Genomic DNA, 15,256 nt, shown 5'->3' with positions numbered 1-15,256 from the left:
GTTGGTTGTGCTAGGAATGAGGAAAAACAGAAGGGCATGCACTGAGTTCCACAGTTCTGAATGGCCTCCTTGTGCTAGAGACTGTAAGGATTTGACTGATGCTAGGATGGATAGTTTTTCCCCCTATGAATCCTCCCGCCGACCCCACAACCCCCCACACGAAAGGGGTAGCTTGAATGAGCCCTTACATCAGTAATTTAGCTGGCGGAATGGGTAAGCGTTTTTTAGATTAATTTATCTCTAGGCAAATAAGGGGATGTTGCTAGCCAGATGGCAGGCCATCCTAGAGCAGCTAAAAGGGAGTTTGGGGAGTAGAGAATCAAGGTTGGCAGTGTGACTTTTTACTTGTGTGAATCCTAAAGGTTTGGTATTTCTCCTTCAGACTTGTGAGGATATGCAAAAAGAGAAGAGTGGGAGAAAATGAAAAATGCAGCCAGAGGAGTAAGACTCCTGTGTATTTTGAGGTTCTTTTTTTTCTTCACTCTCCTGCCTCTTTTCTTCATCTTCCTCCTTGTCCCTTTCCTCCCTCCCCTGATACAGCATCCTCTCCCCTCTATAAGTAGGTAGGTAAGAAAGAAGAGGGCTTTTCCACTCTGATTTGTCCCAACTTTTCCCAACAAAGTTCCTTATTTCTTTTACCCCTCCCTGACTCCTTTGGGTAGAGGATATCTTTTGCTACTAAGAGGGGCAAAATTCCAGTTTGGGAATTTTGGCTTCCAGATCCCCACCAGGGTATTCAAGAAAATGCCCTCAACTGGTATCCTAGCAACTCTTGCATCACTCAGCTCCTGCTGAGCTCCAGCGCCCACCCTTTAAAAGTCCAGGCACCAAGGCCTCTGGAGAAAGGGGGCTTGAGCCCAGCGGGACTTGGAGAGGTGCTTTGGGGGAGAGGACAGAGAAAGGGCAAGATCCTCATTGCCTGCAAATGCCTAGAAATCATGTCCGCAGAAGGTATCCAGAGCCTAGCCTTGCCCCAACCATGGGGGCTGTTTATTGGAAACCTCCTGGATTCAAATCCCTCTCCAGTCACTGCCTTCTCCTTAAGATTAAATGAGCCATTACACAACCCAGTTTAGTAGAAGAGGTTTGCATGCCCAGAAAAAAATATTTTTTTCACTCTGATTTTTGGCTGAGGCAAGGAGGAATTGAACGGGTAGTGTGGTGGGAACAAACTGAGCAATGCTTTTCCCCAATGAGACAGCTTCTATTTGTCAGAACCTGCAGTCTCTGCTTGTGCAGTGTGCCCCAATATTGTTTGTGGCTTAGGGAGCTCTGCCCAGTCTAGCTGCAGTGTAGAATTTGGGTGGTTTTGTTTCTATATTGTTGGTCTCTAAGTAGTTTTTGATAGGAAAGGCTGGAGAAATTGGGAATGCCATTTTAATTGTGGGGCTAGTGAACAGGGTTTCAGCCCTGGCTCACATTCTGTCATAGGGAGAGGGAGAGGGAGCAGGGAGGAGGGGGAGGGGGAGGGGGAGGGGGAGAGGAAGAAGGAGAGATTAAGTAGCTAGGGAGCTGAAGGATCCCAGTGAGGCTGTGGGTGAGGTGCTCTTCTGCCCTGTGGTGAAGCCCAGATTGAGAATGCTTGGCTGTGACTGGAGGGTACACTCTGGCAGTTGCAGGGGTGGTGCCAAATCATGTCCTCCTCCTAGCCTTTGTCTGCCATCTTGGCCTCTGCTCCCCTTGGCCTGTGGAGTGCTTGCTCTGGACAGGGATATGAGTGGGAATTGAGCCTATTCTCCCAAAATAACTGCCTCCTCAGAAGACCTCCCACGAAGCATCTGGATCCAGCCCCAGTGGGATGGAGATAGAGAATCTTAGACTCTCTAGCTCTTATTTCTAGCTCTGCAACTTGTTCTAGGCCAACTGAGTCTCTTCCTTTCCAAGAATCCTTGATCAAAGCTTAGCTCTTCTGATATCTGCCTAGAGTGTCTCCTGTCATTAGGTGGGTCTACTTCTCAAGAGTATTTAGTTCATTGTGCTTTGTCCTGGCACAAAAGTACAAAGTGAAAAAACTAGAAGGGAGAAGGATCCAGAAGACAGAGAAGACTCAGGAAACAGTCCTGTAATGGCAGTATTAATAATCCCTTGTCAGTGCATGGGCCTATAGCATTTACAAAGCAATTTCATTCACATCCTAATTTTGGGCTTCACATCAGCCTTGTGAAGTGGGGAGAGAGGATTGTTATTCCCAGTTTTACAGATGAGGGAAGGTCAGAGAGACTGGTGGGATGAGAGTGGGTCTGCTTTTCAGACAGAGGAGGGAGAGTCAGAGTTGATCATTCAGCTAGTGAAGCTGAATTGAGTCAGGTGGAGAGAGGCATGTGAGTCTCCCCTGAAGTCATACTGACTTCCTCAGCTACTTGCTTATATTTTTAGTGTTTTTCATACCATTCATTTGTATAGCAGTTATGCACAGAATTATTTAAGAAAGTGCTGCCTTTTAATCTTTTATTTATTTATTTTTTATTAGTTTCAGGTGTACAAACAATGTAATAGACATTTATCATGTATATCCTTCGCAAAGTGATTACCCCCTCCCCCATCTACTACCTCTCTGACATCGCACACAGCCGTTACATTTCCACTATCTCTATTCCTAATGCTGTACTCTGCTTCTTGTAACTACATATATATAAAATTGTAGTTGACATTCATTATTGTTCAGCTTCAGGTGTACAGTGCGGTGATCAGGCATCTACATCATCCCTGAGGTGGTCTCCCTGATGAGACCAGTGTCCATCGGATACCCTACAGTAATCTTTACATTATCGATTACATTCCCCAAATTGACTTTCGTATCCTCATGGCAATCTTGTGGTTACCGATTGTGCTTTCTAATCCCCTCACCTTGCTAAGTGAAATAAGTCAGACAGAGAAAGACAAATACCACATAATCTCACTTATATGTGGAATCTAAAGAAAAGAATAAATGAGTGAACTAATCAGAAACAGTCTCAGAGACATAGAGGAAAAACTGAGGGCTGCCTTTGAATCTTGACTGTACATCAGCATTCCCTTTAGTCCTATGAAAACTTACTATTTCAGATCTTCAAGGAGAAAGGCAGTGTGAATTGGTGAAGCTTAAAATATAGAATGTTTTGAAGGAACTGCAGTTTTCATATAATCGCCCTTCCTTTTGAAGCACTCTTATTTTTCTATATTTCTTTAAAAATGTGCTGCCCAGAAGTGATCATGCTACTCCAGGTGCCACCTGATCAAGATCAAGTACAAAGGGACTTTGATCTGTCTGTGAAATATTTAATAATGCAGCCTTGCACTGGATTTTAACCCTCACTGAAATTCAGATCAGCTGGGGAGTTTTTTAAATACCCATGCGAGGTCCCCACTCTGAGAGATAATTGGCATGGGTTCGGTCTCCGGCAGATTTTTTTCTTTTAATTTTAAATTTAAGGCTCCTGAGGTGTTTCAAATGTGCTGCCAGGGTGAAAAGCCACTCTATTAGCCTTTTGGGCTATAGACTCAAACTCTTTGCTGTCTAGTCCAGTCCTCTATTTTCTTGTGAAATTGGCCTTTTGAAGCAAACTCGTTAAATTTTATTTTGTTTGATTAGTCCATTCTAGCTTTTCATGGGTTTTAAAATTTTTTCTTCATATCATGCAACAAATTAGAGTCCATTCTAGCATTGCATCAGTGAAACTTTATTTTCTTTGGTTGGTCTATTGTAGCATTTTTTTTTGGAGGGGGTTAATTTTTTTCAAGCCATGAAACATATTAGCACTCTTCTAGCATTGCATAATTTGAAAACTGAGTAAGTATCATTCAGGTTGATTCAAAGAAATGTTCGATGTGATGAGGTTAATACTAGCTCCTCTGGCATCTCACCAGAGCTGCCTCTTGGAACCTGTTAATTTTTGTATATCAATCAGTGCAATCAGTCAATCAGTGCAGAATCCACTGGGCTCTACCATCATCTCCTACCAATGTGTTAATGAGGGTAACGTGGCCTGATAGACTTGTATCCTTCATAGACATCAAGATGTATACTAGGTTCATAGCAATCATCTATCCACCAAGCCAGTGACCTCATCAGAAGGAGTATGAGTCATTTGGCATCTTACTCCTGGTAAATCATGTTGCAGGCTCCAGGGTTCTCTGTTTTCTTTCAATACCCACAAACTCGTCTGTTTCCTAACTGGGTCCAGAATTTGCCTGAGGGTCAGTGCTATAACTGTACATTTTGTGTACCACTTTCTTTTCCCTCTTTGGAAAAGCAGGACAGCATAGATAAAGCTTTAAAACAATATACAAAGAGTTCAGGAAACTCTGCATGTTTCCCTTGGTTGGCTGAGTTGTTTCCATTAACCCAGTGGTTCTTAGTCCTGGCTGCACATTGGAATCACCTGGGCATTTAATAAGATTAACAACAGTTTCCAGAATCTCTGAGGGAGATCTGATTGAGTTGGTCATGGTGAGGCCCTGGCATCAGTATTTTTTAAAAGCTCCCTGAGGTGACGGGAATAGTCAGCCAGGAATGAGAATGACTGCTCTGTTCAAAGGAAATGTCAGCTCAGCCTGAATCTGGCTTACTGCACACGTGAATAGGCAGGCTTCACAGATGGTGAAATTTTATTCTAGGATTGTGGGGGCCTTGACAAATTCTAGGGGCTTGTGCCCACTCTAAAAAGGAGGACTCAGCCCTGGAGAGTGAACAGTCTGGGGACCTATTTGGATTTAAAGTGATCACTTGTGAGATTCTTTGAATCCCTCAGGAAAAAAAAGTCAGTTCCTACGTGTTTACTATACTAGTGGGGAAGATTCTGTTTATTTGCTGGGTGACTTTGGGTAAATTACTTCTCTGCTCTGAAATTTGGTTTTCTAATCTGCAAAATAGGGTTAGGTGGGTTAGATAGCTTCCAAGATTTCTCCGAGCTCTAATGATCTGTGCTTACTTTGTGATTAATACTAATGATCAAAATGATTAAGAATATTATTATTCAAAGCTAGCAGGTAATCTAAAGATCCCTTTCAGCAAGTTTGGAATGCATAGGACTATGTAGGGGTTAATAGAATTGCCTTCCTAATTATTTTTGGCTTAGGTTTCTTCTAGAACAACTGAACTATTGGTTGTATTCATTGAACGCACACTGGCTGCCAGCAGGGAAGGGGGCCCTACAGTGAGCTGAGTGGAAGTGGATGCCAGTTTGGGGTTTAGCATTTGTTAAAGAGACATGTTGTATGGATAACTGAGAATTGCCTCTTATAGATATAATGCCCACCTCATAGTTCTGGGAAAGCCTAGGAGGCAAGGGGCTGTCTGCTTTGACAGACCAGAGCCCCTTCCGGCAGTATTTTAAGCAGCCATTCATTTAGTTAATACTACTACTGTTAATAAGAATTTCAACAATTGAAGTTCCCTAGTTATTTCATTGTCTCCTCCCCCAAAACTGGAAGTTGTTGAGGAAACTGAGGCATAGAGAAATTAAGTGACTTACTCAGGGTCACACAGTCAGGAAGTGGTAGTTCTTGGCCTAAAACCCAGCCAGGCCTTTTGACACCACATCTTGCAGTTCTTCCAGTGTAGCCTGCATAGTCGACTGTGTGGTCAGAATGTGGCTGTGACTTTGGGAAGTGAAGGGATTCCACTAACAGGTAGAACTCAGGAGGAAACTTTGAGGAAAGGAGCAAAGGGGCATCCTGGAGGAAAGGGAAAGGTTAAGGCAGGGCTGTGTCTGAGCTAAGTTCTTTTTTGCCTTCATCAATCACTCTTCTGTGCTAGTTTTAGGCCCCTGACAGGAATTGGGCATTTGGTCTTTGAGCATCAAAGTCAAGAGGTGGTATCAGAGAACAGGAAAAGTTGTGTATGCATGACAGAAGGAGAGCATATAGAAGGCAGACCTTCAGTAGGAGTGAAAAACACTGGTCATGGCCTTGGGACCCCTGGAAGCAAGCTGTGACCCTGTAACTACCTTGCTCCCAGAACTTGATCAAGGACCTTCCCCACTAGGCCTCAGTTCATGTCACTAGAATGAGCTCTGGATTCAATAGAAGAATCATGTTCTCGAATAAAATTTGAGCCAGAAGCTTCTATATAAAACAGGATAAAAGCAGAACTAATCTAGTTGAAATGGGCCTACGACAGAGGTGGAGGAGTTCTGGGTAACTATCTTGCTAATGTAAACCTTAGTCATTAGGGTAATGGGAACTAGGAGAGTGTTGATGGCTGTGACCAGCTCAGCCAGGCTGCTTGGAAGATAGGACAGCCTTGGATTGGGGAAGGGGGAGCTTTCATTTAAGTGGCCAGGATTCACAGAGAAGCATATAGAGGCAGAGATTAGAGTACCTTGGAGATCTGCAGCATGCCTCTCCTCTTCCTATTTTACAAGTGAGTAAACGAAGACAATGAAGGGGAAAGGGACTTGTCCAAGGTTGCAGTGATGGGCCTGGGATCCTGACTCCTCAAATCGAGCCCTTGCCTCTTTTAACCCACTATTTCTGCTATAGGGTGCTGGCTCTATGCTTCCTTGGCTGGATCAGAGACCTGAGTGCTCTTTCAGGTTTAGTTGGAGAATGTGAGCTGACAGAGAGGCTGGGAGAACAAGAGTATCGTGTAACCTCCTGGAGGGGAGCAGGCCTGTCAGCAGCCCTTGGGTGCCAGGCATTGAGATGGCGGTGGGGGGAGCACAGAATTTCTTGCAGACTATATTCTCCTGAGGCAGGGAGGCCTGGATGCAGCCCTGTGCTGCTAGGGCCATCTGCCCTCAGGGCCCAGAGGAGGCCAGCACTGAGCTTCCGAAGACAGCTCTGGGAATGGTTCTGGCAGCTCTGATCTCTCTGCCTGCCTGCCTTCATTAGAGGAGGGGAAACCATGCACCTCCATTCCCATCTGGCTGCAGGAAGGATGTGCTGAGAGCCCACCCCCCACCCCCACAGAGTGTGATGCCTAAAGGCAGCTGCTACTTTTAGCTGTACCTCCCACAGCTTCTCCTCCGCCCACTCCCTTCCTCCTCTCTGTGAACCCTGCTCGTTGGCAGGAGAGCTGGGCAGTGGGTGCTTTGGCATTGAAAGAGCCATGGAGGAGCCAGGTATCCCACAAAGAGGCTGTGATAGGCCTGGCATGGTGGAAAGGCTCAGAAGAAAGGCAAAATGATGAAACTGCTTTGTGGTTACAGCCCAAAGGGAGTGGAGGGATTTGTTAACTTCATTTCAACGTTGCAACCGCTGAGGTACTTTTCTTGAGAATCCAGGTTGAACTGCACAGGAGGATTCAGGATGATTTATTGGACAGAACATGCATAGTTTCTCTACTTGAATTTAGAGAAAAGCAACTGTAGATGGTGGATGCTCACTTTATTCTTGACTCTCTCTTGAACACTTCATACTGGATTTTGCATATTGCCTCACTTGATCTTTTCTGTGGCCCTGTAAAGTAGGCAGGGCAGGGATTATCTTCATTTTACAGAACAGGAAAATGAGGCTCAAAGCCTTGTCATACAGCAGTTGATAGGGGCTCAAGCTCTGGAAGTTGCAGTGCCATTTAAGGTCATTCTGGATGGCTATATCTTCTAGGAAAGGGGTTTTGCAGCTGTCCTGAGTCTGATTCCTTCATTGTAAAAGCTGGAGAACTTGGCCCAGAAGAGAAAGGACTCTCCCAAGGAAACAATGTGTCGTAGTACGGATGTTAGACCATTGCCTTGCAGGGATGTGATTTGCTAGCCCCATGTGGCGCTCTTGTCTTTCAGGAGTGGTGAAGGAAGCCTGTATGATGTGATGGAAAGCAAAGGGTCGCTGAACTAATTTGTCATTTTTTAGCTCTGTGACCTTGGGCAAGTCACTTAGCCTCTGAGTTGGTTTTCTTTTCTGTTAATTGGGGCTGATCTGTGCGAACTCTCTGAAGCAGAAATCTCTGGGTGACTGCCACAGTGTAGGGGCCTGACATTTGATAGGCTCTCTGTAAAGGTTTCATTAATGAAAGACAGATGCCAATAAAGAAGGGCTGCAAATATGAACTCAGTCGCTGGATGACCTTGCACAAATCCCATTGTCTTTGTGCCTCATTTCTCTCCATCACAGCATGGAGCACTGTTATACCCAGCATGGAAGGGTAGAAACTCTGTGACCCAACCTATGTCTTCCATTGTTCGTGGGAAGCTGGGATTTGTTCTTTATAAGAAGCTTCCTTTTATTTACCCTCAGCTCCATCCCCCCACCTGGCCATACACATGTTGCTGTGAATAGCAGACTAGCTTTCTCTCTCTCCTTATCTCCTGCAAAGCTAAAAAAGGAGATTGGAAGAAAGCCAAAGTTAATTGTGTTTTTATTTAGTTCCTTCTCAAGTCCATCAAGCCAGAACCACCTAGGCACTTGGCAATTAAAAACCAATTTTTGGCCCCCAGGTCCTTGGCTAGAATTTGTGATGAACATTACTGGATTTTCATGATATGATTAAGAGTTGTGTTAGAAATATTAGGTTGGTGCAAAAGTAATTGCGGTTTTTGCAATTTTTTTTTTTTTCCCTTCTGCCTCACCCCCCCCCACTCCTGTTCAAGCCATTGTTTTTCAGTCTGGTTGTGTAGGACACAGCTCCCTGGCCCATGCTGGTATTATGAGCCTTGCACTCCCACTGGCTGAGGCAGTTGGTTGCCAGTGGTTGGTCAGCAGCTCATGGCAGCTCTCACCGGCTGCCGGCTGCTCACGCTGGCCACCGGCCATTCATGGCAGCACACAGCAGCCTGCAGCAGCTCACGCTGACCTTTGGCTGCTCACAGCAGCCCAGCTCCAGGGAGAGCCGTTGTTCACAATCTTAGCTGTAGAAGAGGGAGCAGCTAACTGGCCCATGTGGGAATCAAACTGGCGAACTCGGTGTTAGGAGCATGGTGCTCCAACCACTTGAGCCACCGGGCCGGCCCAGTTTTTGCAATTTTAAACTTTTTAAACCACAATTACTTTTGCATCAACCTAATAGCAGGCTCTTGACAAATGACCTACTTAGAACAAATATACACTCTTCACTTTTATCTGCATCATTTTGTTTGGAAAATTCTCATTGCTCCAGGGGCAGGGTGAGAAGATACGGACTATTGTATAGTCTTACTGCCACATTGGTCTTTCCCCTGCAACACTATGAAGTGAGCAAGGTCGGGATTATTCTCCCCATTTTTATGGCTAAGGAAACTTGGGGAATTGCTTTGATTGACTCAGATCAGTGCTGCCTCTTAAAAGCAGTTGTTTGCTAGAAAGAGCATAGTACATTGAGATAGCTGTTATCAACCCACCCATACTAAGAGGCTTGGGTAAGTGGCCTTCTGCAATTTACTTCTATCTAGGTTTTGTTATGGAAGTTAGTCAAGATAGCAGAGAATACTAGGCAGATCCCACTATATTACTCTGGTTGGCATTGAACCACTAATTAGCAATTCATATGCATCTATTTGACTTAGGGTAAGTCTACCCAGATACATCATCCTGGGATGCATAAGAGGCCTTGCCAAATGCAGAAGACTGGCCCTAGATTCTATGGCCCTTCATCCCCTATTTGGAGGTTTGCTCTTTGTAGATTTATCTGGTTACGTTCTTAAAGACTAGACCGTGAGCCTAAAAAGCTGGCTTATTACCATTACTAGTTTCCATAGTCATCCCAAAGGATGGGGAAAAATGCTTTGGATAAATCCCATCTCATTTTGCCTGAGCTTTGGTGAAGATTGTATGCCTTTGGGATGTTTATCCCTTTTACTCTAAGTGGCTCAGGACACTGAGTAAATGAGTATGGAATGACGGATTTAGGGAGGCAACCAGTAGCTTGCCCAGGGCTAGAGGGGGCTTGGCTAGGATGAGACATCTGTAGGTGCTATACACACACATGTATCTGTATACTTTTTGTGGTGATGGTGGTGGTGAAAGGGACCAGAGTTAGTCCATGGCACTTAGACTGAGAAAGTCACCAAATGAGAATGGGAAAGAAACTGTAAGATCATTGAGCCCACTCCCTCACAGTACTGCTGGCTTAAGGAAAGGCAAAGACTTGCCCAAAGTCTCAGAGTTAGTTCATGACCCTTGTCCTGTCTCTCTGTTCAGCCTCGGGGTGCTAGACTTCATGGTTGTGAGGCCCCTTGGATAAATGGAGTGGTGGCTAATCCTCTTGGGAAAAGCATCTATGGCCATCACATTCAGGTGACAGATGAAATGTGAACCCAGATCCTTTGACCTGCTTAGGAACAGATTGACCCAAGTGTCTTAGAGGAGAGCTGTTATAAACAAATTGTGGGAAAGGAAAGTTGGTTCAGCCTTGCTGTCTACCTATGTCCTCCACATACACTATAGGTCACATGTGATGCATATTTACCCACTCAGCTAATGGGGTATGTTTAAGATACACATGGGACATGTGTAGGGTTTACTTTTACATTAACGCATTTGGAGCACACACATTCAGTTAATCATGGGGCACACTCACATACTCGGCACAGGCAGGGTATACATGCATAGACACATGAGGCATGCTGATGCAAATTTGTGTGTGTAGACACACATAGATGCAAATACTGCACACCCACAGGGCACATACATATAGGACATATACACGTAGGGCACACTGAGATACACAGTCAGGTGTGTCCTACCAGGACACACACTCATATCCCTGAGATACACACTCCTAAGGACTTACTCGAACAAAGAACCCTCCCCCCATGAGATACATTTGAACACACCTATGGGACACACATGTCCCACAGCCCTGTGGGACACACTGATGTGGAACACATTACCCCTAAGGCTGGCCGGTTGTCCCAGTCTTCCAAGTGGTCATGACAGGGCACTGGCCCCATCTCCTGGGCCTCTGTCAGTTTGCTCTGGCTCCCCCTTCCTTTACTTTTGAAATCAGGCCTCAGAGAGCAGTGAACTCAGGAGTAAAATGGATACTTAAGGTGGCATGAGTTACTGCAGGCTCCTCAAGATGAGTAAACTTAGACCCAGCTCTCAGATATTAACAGGCAGATGGAGAAAAACGGGGAAGACAAATTGACACTCAGCAATGTAGAAAGCTTGAGCCTGCTCTTCCATCCCCGGATCCACTTACAAACCATTATGGAATAATATGATTGTGAAGTAATGTCCTAGAAAACGTAAAGCAACTGAATATTAAAGTTCCTTTTTTTGGCAATGAAGTAACAAGTTGGTCCTGAGTGAGTGTATCTAAATTGTGGGTGGGAGGGTGGGAGGTGAAGTAGCAGGACAAATAAAGCCGGGCAGAGGCTCAGACCCTGTTGGGTAAGTGGTGGGTGGAGAGAACAGCCACATCTTTAATGGCCACAGCCCCGCCCCTAGGCATAACAGCTTGGGCCATCTGGCCCCACTAATGAGGGCCTGCTATTTTTAGTTTCTCAAGCTGGAAACCAGGTGTGCGGACAGAACCCCAGAGAGCAGTTTCCAGGCTCTCAGCCTCACATAGAAAGGTGCTGGCTCAGGTAGTAAATGGCCATCAACTGTGATTGGATGGCCATCAGCTGTGGCTAGTTGGCCGTCAGCTGTAAGCAGTTAGCCAATTGGCCACTGATATAACTGCCCTGGCTGCGCTGCGGAGTGGGGGTGTCGGTCTGTTGGTAGAAAGCGGACAGCAGGTCGCACGTGGTTTGAATCCAGCTTCCAGAGAGAATATAATGGTATGACTCCCCTACCTATGGCTCCGTGGGTGTTCCTTTTTGGCCTCACCATGTCCTGCGTTCTTATGTGGGGAGTGGGAGCAGAGATCCCGCAGGCCACCCTGCATGACACCAGGTCGGGGTGTCCTGGGGATGCCTTTGTGGCCCTTGGCACCAAAGGCTGGAGGTGGAAGGAGGGGACCCTAGACTGGGTCTATGTGAAGTGGGAAACAATGAGATAGATGGCCAGAGTGTGGCTGGTCTACTTTGGAGCAGCATCCTCAGCCCTAGTCTGTTATGGGTGACTGTGACAGCCTCATGCCAGTTTCTCAGCTTTGGACACGAGATAAGAATTCTAGTTGCTACTCTGCCACTTAGGGTGTGCTTCAGTCAGGTCCCCTTCCTCTGTCTGGGACTTATTTGGTCTGTAGGTAAAATAGCCCATACTGCTCCCAGATGCTGGCAAGGCTCAGAGAAGCTGAGTTGAGGAAATGCTTTGCAGATGTACTTGTCCTTCACCTACAAAGCTGTACCTCCTCTATCTCCTAAACTGGTCTTGGTGCCCACTAACAATCGGGCCTGACTCCTATGGGAGTAGTCATGGAAAGAAAAGGCCAAAGAGGGGGCCAAGGGAAGGCAACCTTATGGGGTCAAGTTGGCCAAAGTTATGCTGGGGTGATACCCACCTATACAGATGCTTTTCAGTGCCATGCCAATCCTCTCCCAGAAAACAGGTTTACAACATGTAGGTGATCATAGAGGTTTGGAACTCAACTCTAGGTAGTGAGGGAAAGAAGAGGGAATCAGGAGCAGGGACTTCTTCCTAAAAGTCCTGCCACCTGCAAGAGGAAGCAGTCTGGAGTGCCAGTTCGGACCCTGAGAGAGTGCTCAGGGTCCCCAGTTTTGTGCTTAGGGTCATTTCACCTGCGTTGTTGAAGGGGGTGGGTCAGGAACTAGACCATGTAGCTCAAGTTCAGATTTCTCCTCACACTGTACATTGTGGGCAAAGTTCTGAGCCTCAGCTTTCTGGGCTTAACTGTAAAGCCTCAGGATTGTTGGGTATAAGAATTCATGACTGAAGGATGTGAAAGGCGCCTTGTAAAATGTTGAACTGTTTGGCTGTTTGGGTTGTTAAGAGTTCCATCCAGGTCGTGATTACAGGTAATTGGGAGGTAACCCAGGAGCTTGTCTTTGTCTCCACTTTATTTCTCCACTCCTCTCCCCACCCTCCTTTTAAGCCAGTACTGTCTCCATTTTATAGATGGGGATACTGAGGCTCCGAGAAGGAAGGGACAAGCCTGAGGGTACAGGATCAGGTAGTGGTTGATTCAGGACTACAGGTCATGCCTTCAGACTCTGTTCAGTGTTCTTTTCTATGACCCCAAGCAATGAATTCCAGTGCTGAGGGAAGCTGCCAGTGGCAGTTGAAGTTAATACATGTTAAAAACGTAGATTTGCCTCTTGACACATAGCAAGGAAGGGGAGTTCTCTGGGGGCCAACCTTCTCTAGCCTTGCCCACGAGAAGCACACTCACGGACTGACCCTACATCTTTTGCACAAACAGCTCACGTCCCACTCGTCTCCTGCATGTTGGAAGCAGTGAAGCTTTGGACAAGATGTAAGCTGTTGTGGGAGGGAATTGTGCTGCCTTTTTAAGCCAATTCTGGAGGATCCCTGAAAGCAGTTTATCCACATTGGACACCCCTACTTCCTCACAGCTTCCTGGGTACAGAGAAGCCCTGTGTGGCTGACCTGTCTAAGGGATTAAACCAAAAGATATCTGAGGAAATAACGTTTGAGGCCCTTGATCTGCGGAATATTTTGCCAACTTGTGAGGGATAAGGGAGTGGAAATCCAAGAGCAAAATGTGGGAGAGTCCCTTCAGACCATCTGGGCTGACTCTCACCTGCCTTCAATGTGTACATTGAAACTCAGCTGGGTTGACTTTTTCTCCTTTAGCGTGCTCTTCATTGTATACCAGACTCTCGAGCTTGGCCAGATTTCCCAGAGCCTTTCTAGCTTCTTTATTTTTTGCTTTCTGACCCTAGGAGAGGGGTAGGTAGGTAGTCAACACTGAGACAGAGTGGTGAGAGGAAGGAGATGGAAGAATCTGTGGAGCTCAAGCCTTGGGTGCTCGGCCTTGGAGGAGAAGGCTTTTCGTGTCGCTCATCTGTCCTGCTGCTAATATGTTGTTTTCCGATAGCCTGCTGATTGGCTGCAGGAGCCTAACCTAATCTGTTGCTATTTTCACTTGTGCTGCTAAAACCTGTAGAATGACTATAGTACTGGCCTTTCTGGGGGAATTAGACAAACAATGTTGGGGTTGGGGAAACTGGAGGGTAAAAGAAGAGAGACACCTTCTGGTCCTCAAGATTGAAAGCCCAGAGAGTTGTATAGGGAAAGATTAGTCACCAAAACCCTGCCAAGAAGCAGCCACACAGTTTCCTCAACTCTATTGACCCTAGACATCTCATTTTTTAATGTTTTATTTTTGAATAGGAAATACATTCACATGGTTCAAAATTCAAAAGATACAAAAGGATACCCAGTGAGAAGGCTGCTTCCCACACCTACCCTCCAGCCAATCAGTTTCCTCTTCAGAGGCCACCAATGAGTCCTTTCAGAGAAATGTTCTATGGATACATAAGCATACAGGCATACCTCAGAGATACTGTGGGTTTAGTTCCAGATCACCACAATAAAGCAAATGCTGCAATACAGTGAGTTACAGGAATTTTTTACTTTCCTAGTGCATAGAAAAGTTATGTTTATCTTGTAATCTGTTGAGTTTATAATAGCATTATGTCTGAAAAACGATGTATATACCTTAATTAAAAAATTACTTTATTGCAAAAAGAGTGTTAGCCATCATCTGAGCCTTCATCAAATCATAATGTTATTGCCAGTGAGGGATCTCGCCTTGATGTTGATGGCTGCTAACTGATCAGGGTGGTAGTTGTTGAAGGTTGGGGCAGCTGTGGCAATTTCTTAAAAATAAGACAACAGTGAAGTTTGCCACATTGATTGACTTTTCCTTTCGCGATTTTGCTATAGCACACAATATTGTTTGATAGCATTTTACCATAGTAGAACTTTTTCTAAAATTGGAGTCCATCCTCTCAAACCCTGCTGCTGCTTTACAACTGGGTTTATGTAATATTCTAAATCCTTTGTTGTCATTTTAACAATCTTCATAGCATATACACCAGGAGAGATTCCATTTCAAAAAACCTTCAATTTGTAAAAAATCCAGTGTCTGCATAACACAATAAAATGAGGTATGCTTGTATATGAATATATTCCTCTTTCTCTTTTTTCTTTTTTATGGTAATAATCTATATATACTTTATGGTAATTATATAATCTATATACAGTCTATATACATTCTATATCTTGCTATACGTTGGAGGTTCTTTGACCCTGTTGGGGGCGTGAGGATGTGTGTGGAGAACAGAGGTTAAAGCAGTAATTCTAGAGTAAAACTACCTGGGTTTTTGGTTCTGCCCCTGTGTGACCTTCAGCAATTACTTAGTCTCTCTCAATCTTGGTTTCCTCATTTTTCAAATCGAGATCAAATACGTATATGCAAAAACTTAAATTTGCCTCTGGCAAGTAGGTATTTATTCAGTAAATATGAGCTAGTTGTTTATTATTATTA

General features: G+C 45.1%; 1 protein-coding gene across 14 annotated transcripts in view; it reads left to right on the top strand.

Moving 5' to 3' along the window:
• Positions 1-15,256, top strand: part of ARHGEF9 (Cdc42 guanine nucleotide exchange factor 9) — a 363,131-nt gene that overhangs the window by 214,698 nt on the left and 133,177 nt on the right. The window contains exon 1 of one of the 14 annotated variants that reach the window (XM_081042537.1): positions 14,300-14,318. The exons of the other annotated variants lie outside the window; for them this stretch is intronic. The gene's annotated coding sequence lies outside the window, so the exon portion shown is untranslated. Of the gene's footprint in view, positions 1-14,299; positions 14,319-15,256 lie in introns of those variants that run through there. 14 annotated transcript variants of the gene reach the window in all.

The sequence above is a fragment of the Rhinolophus hipposideros genome (genome assembly GCF_964194185.1).
Source record: "Rhinolophus hipposideros genome assembly, chromosome: X".
NCBI classification, from domain to species: Eukaryota; Metazoa; Chordata; class Mammalia; order Chiroptera; family Rhinolophidae; genus Rhinolophus; species Rhinolophus hipposideros.
The sequence above is the reverse complement of the archived record's forward strand: the minus strand, read 5'-3'. Positions and strand labels throughout refer to the sequence as shown.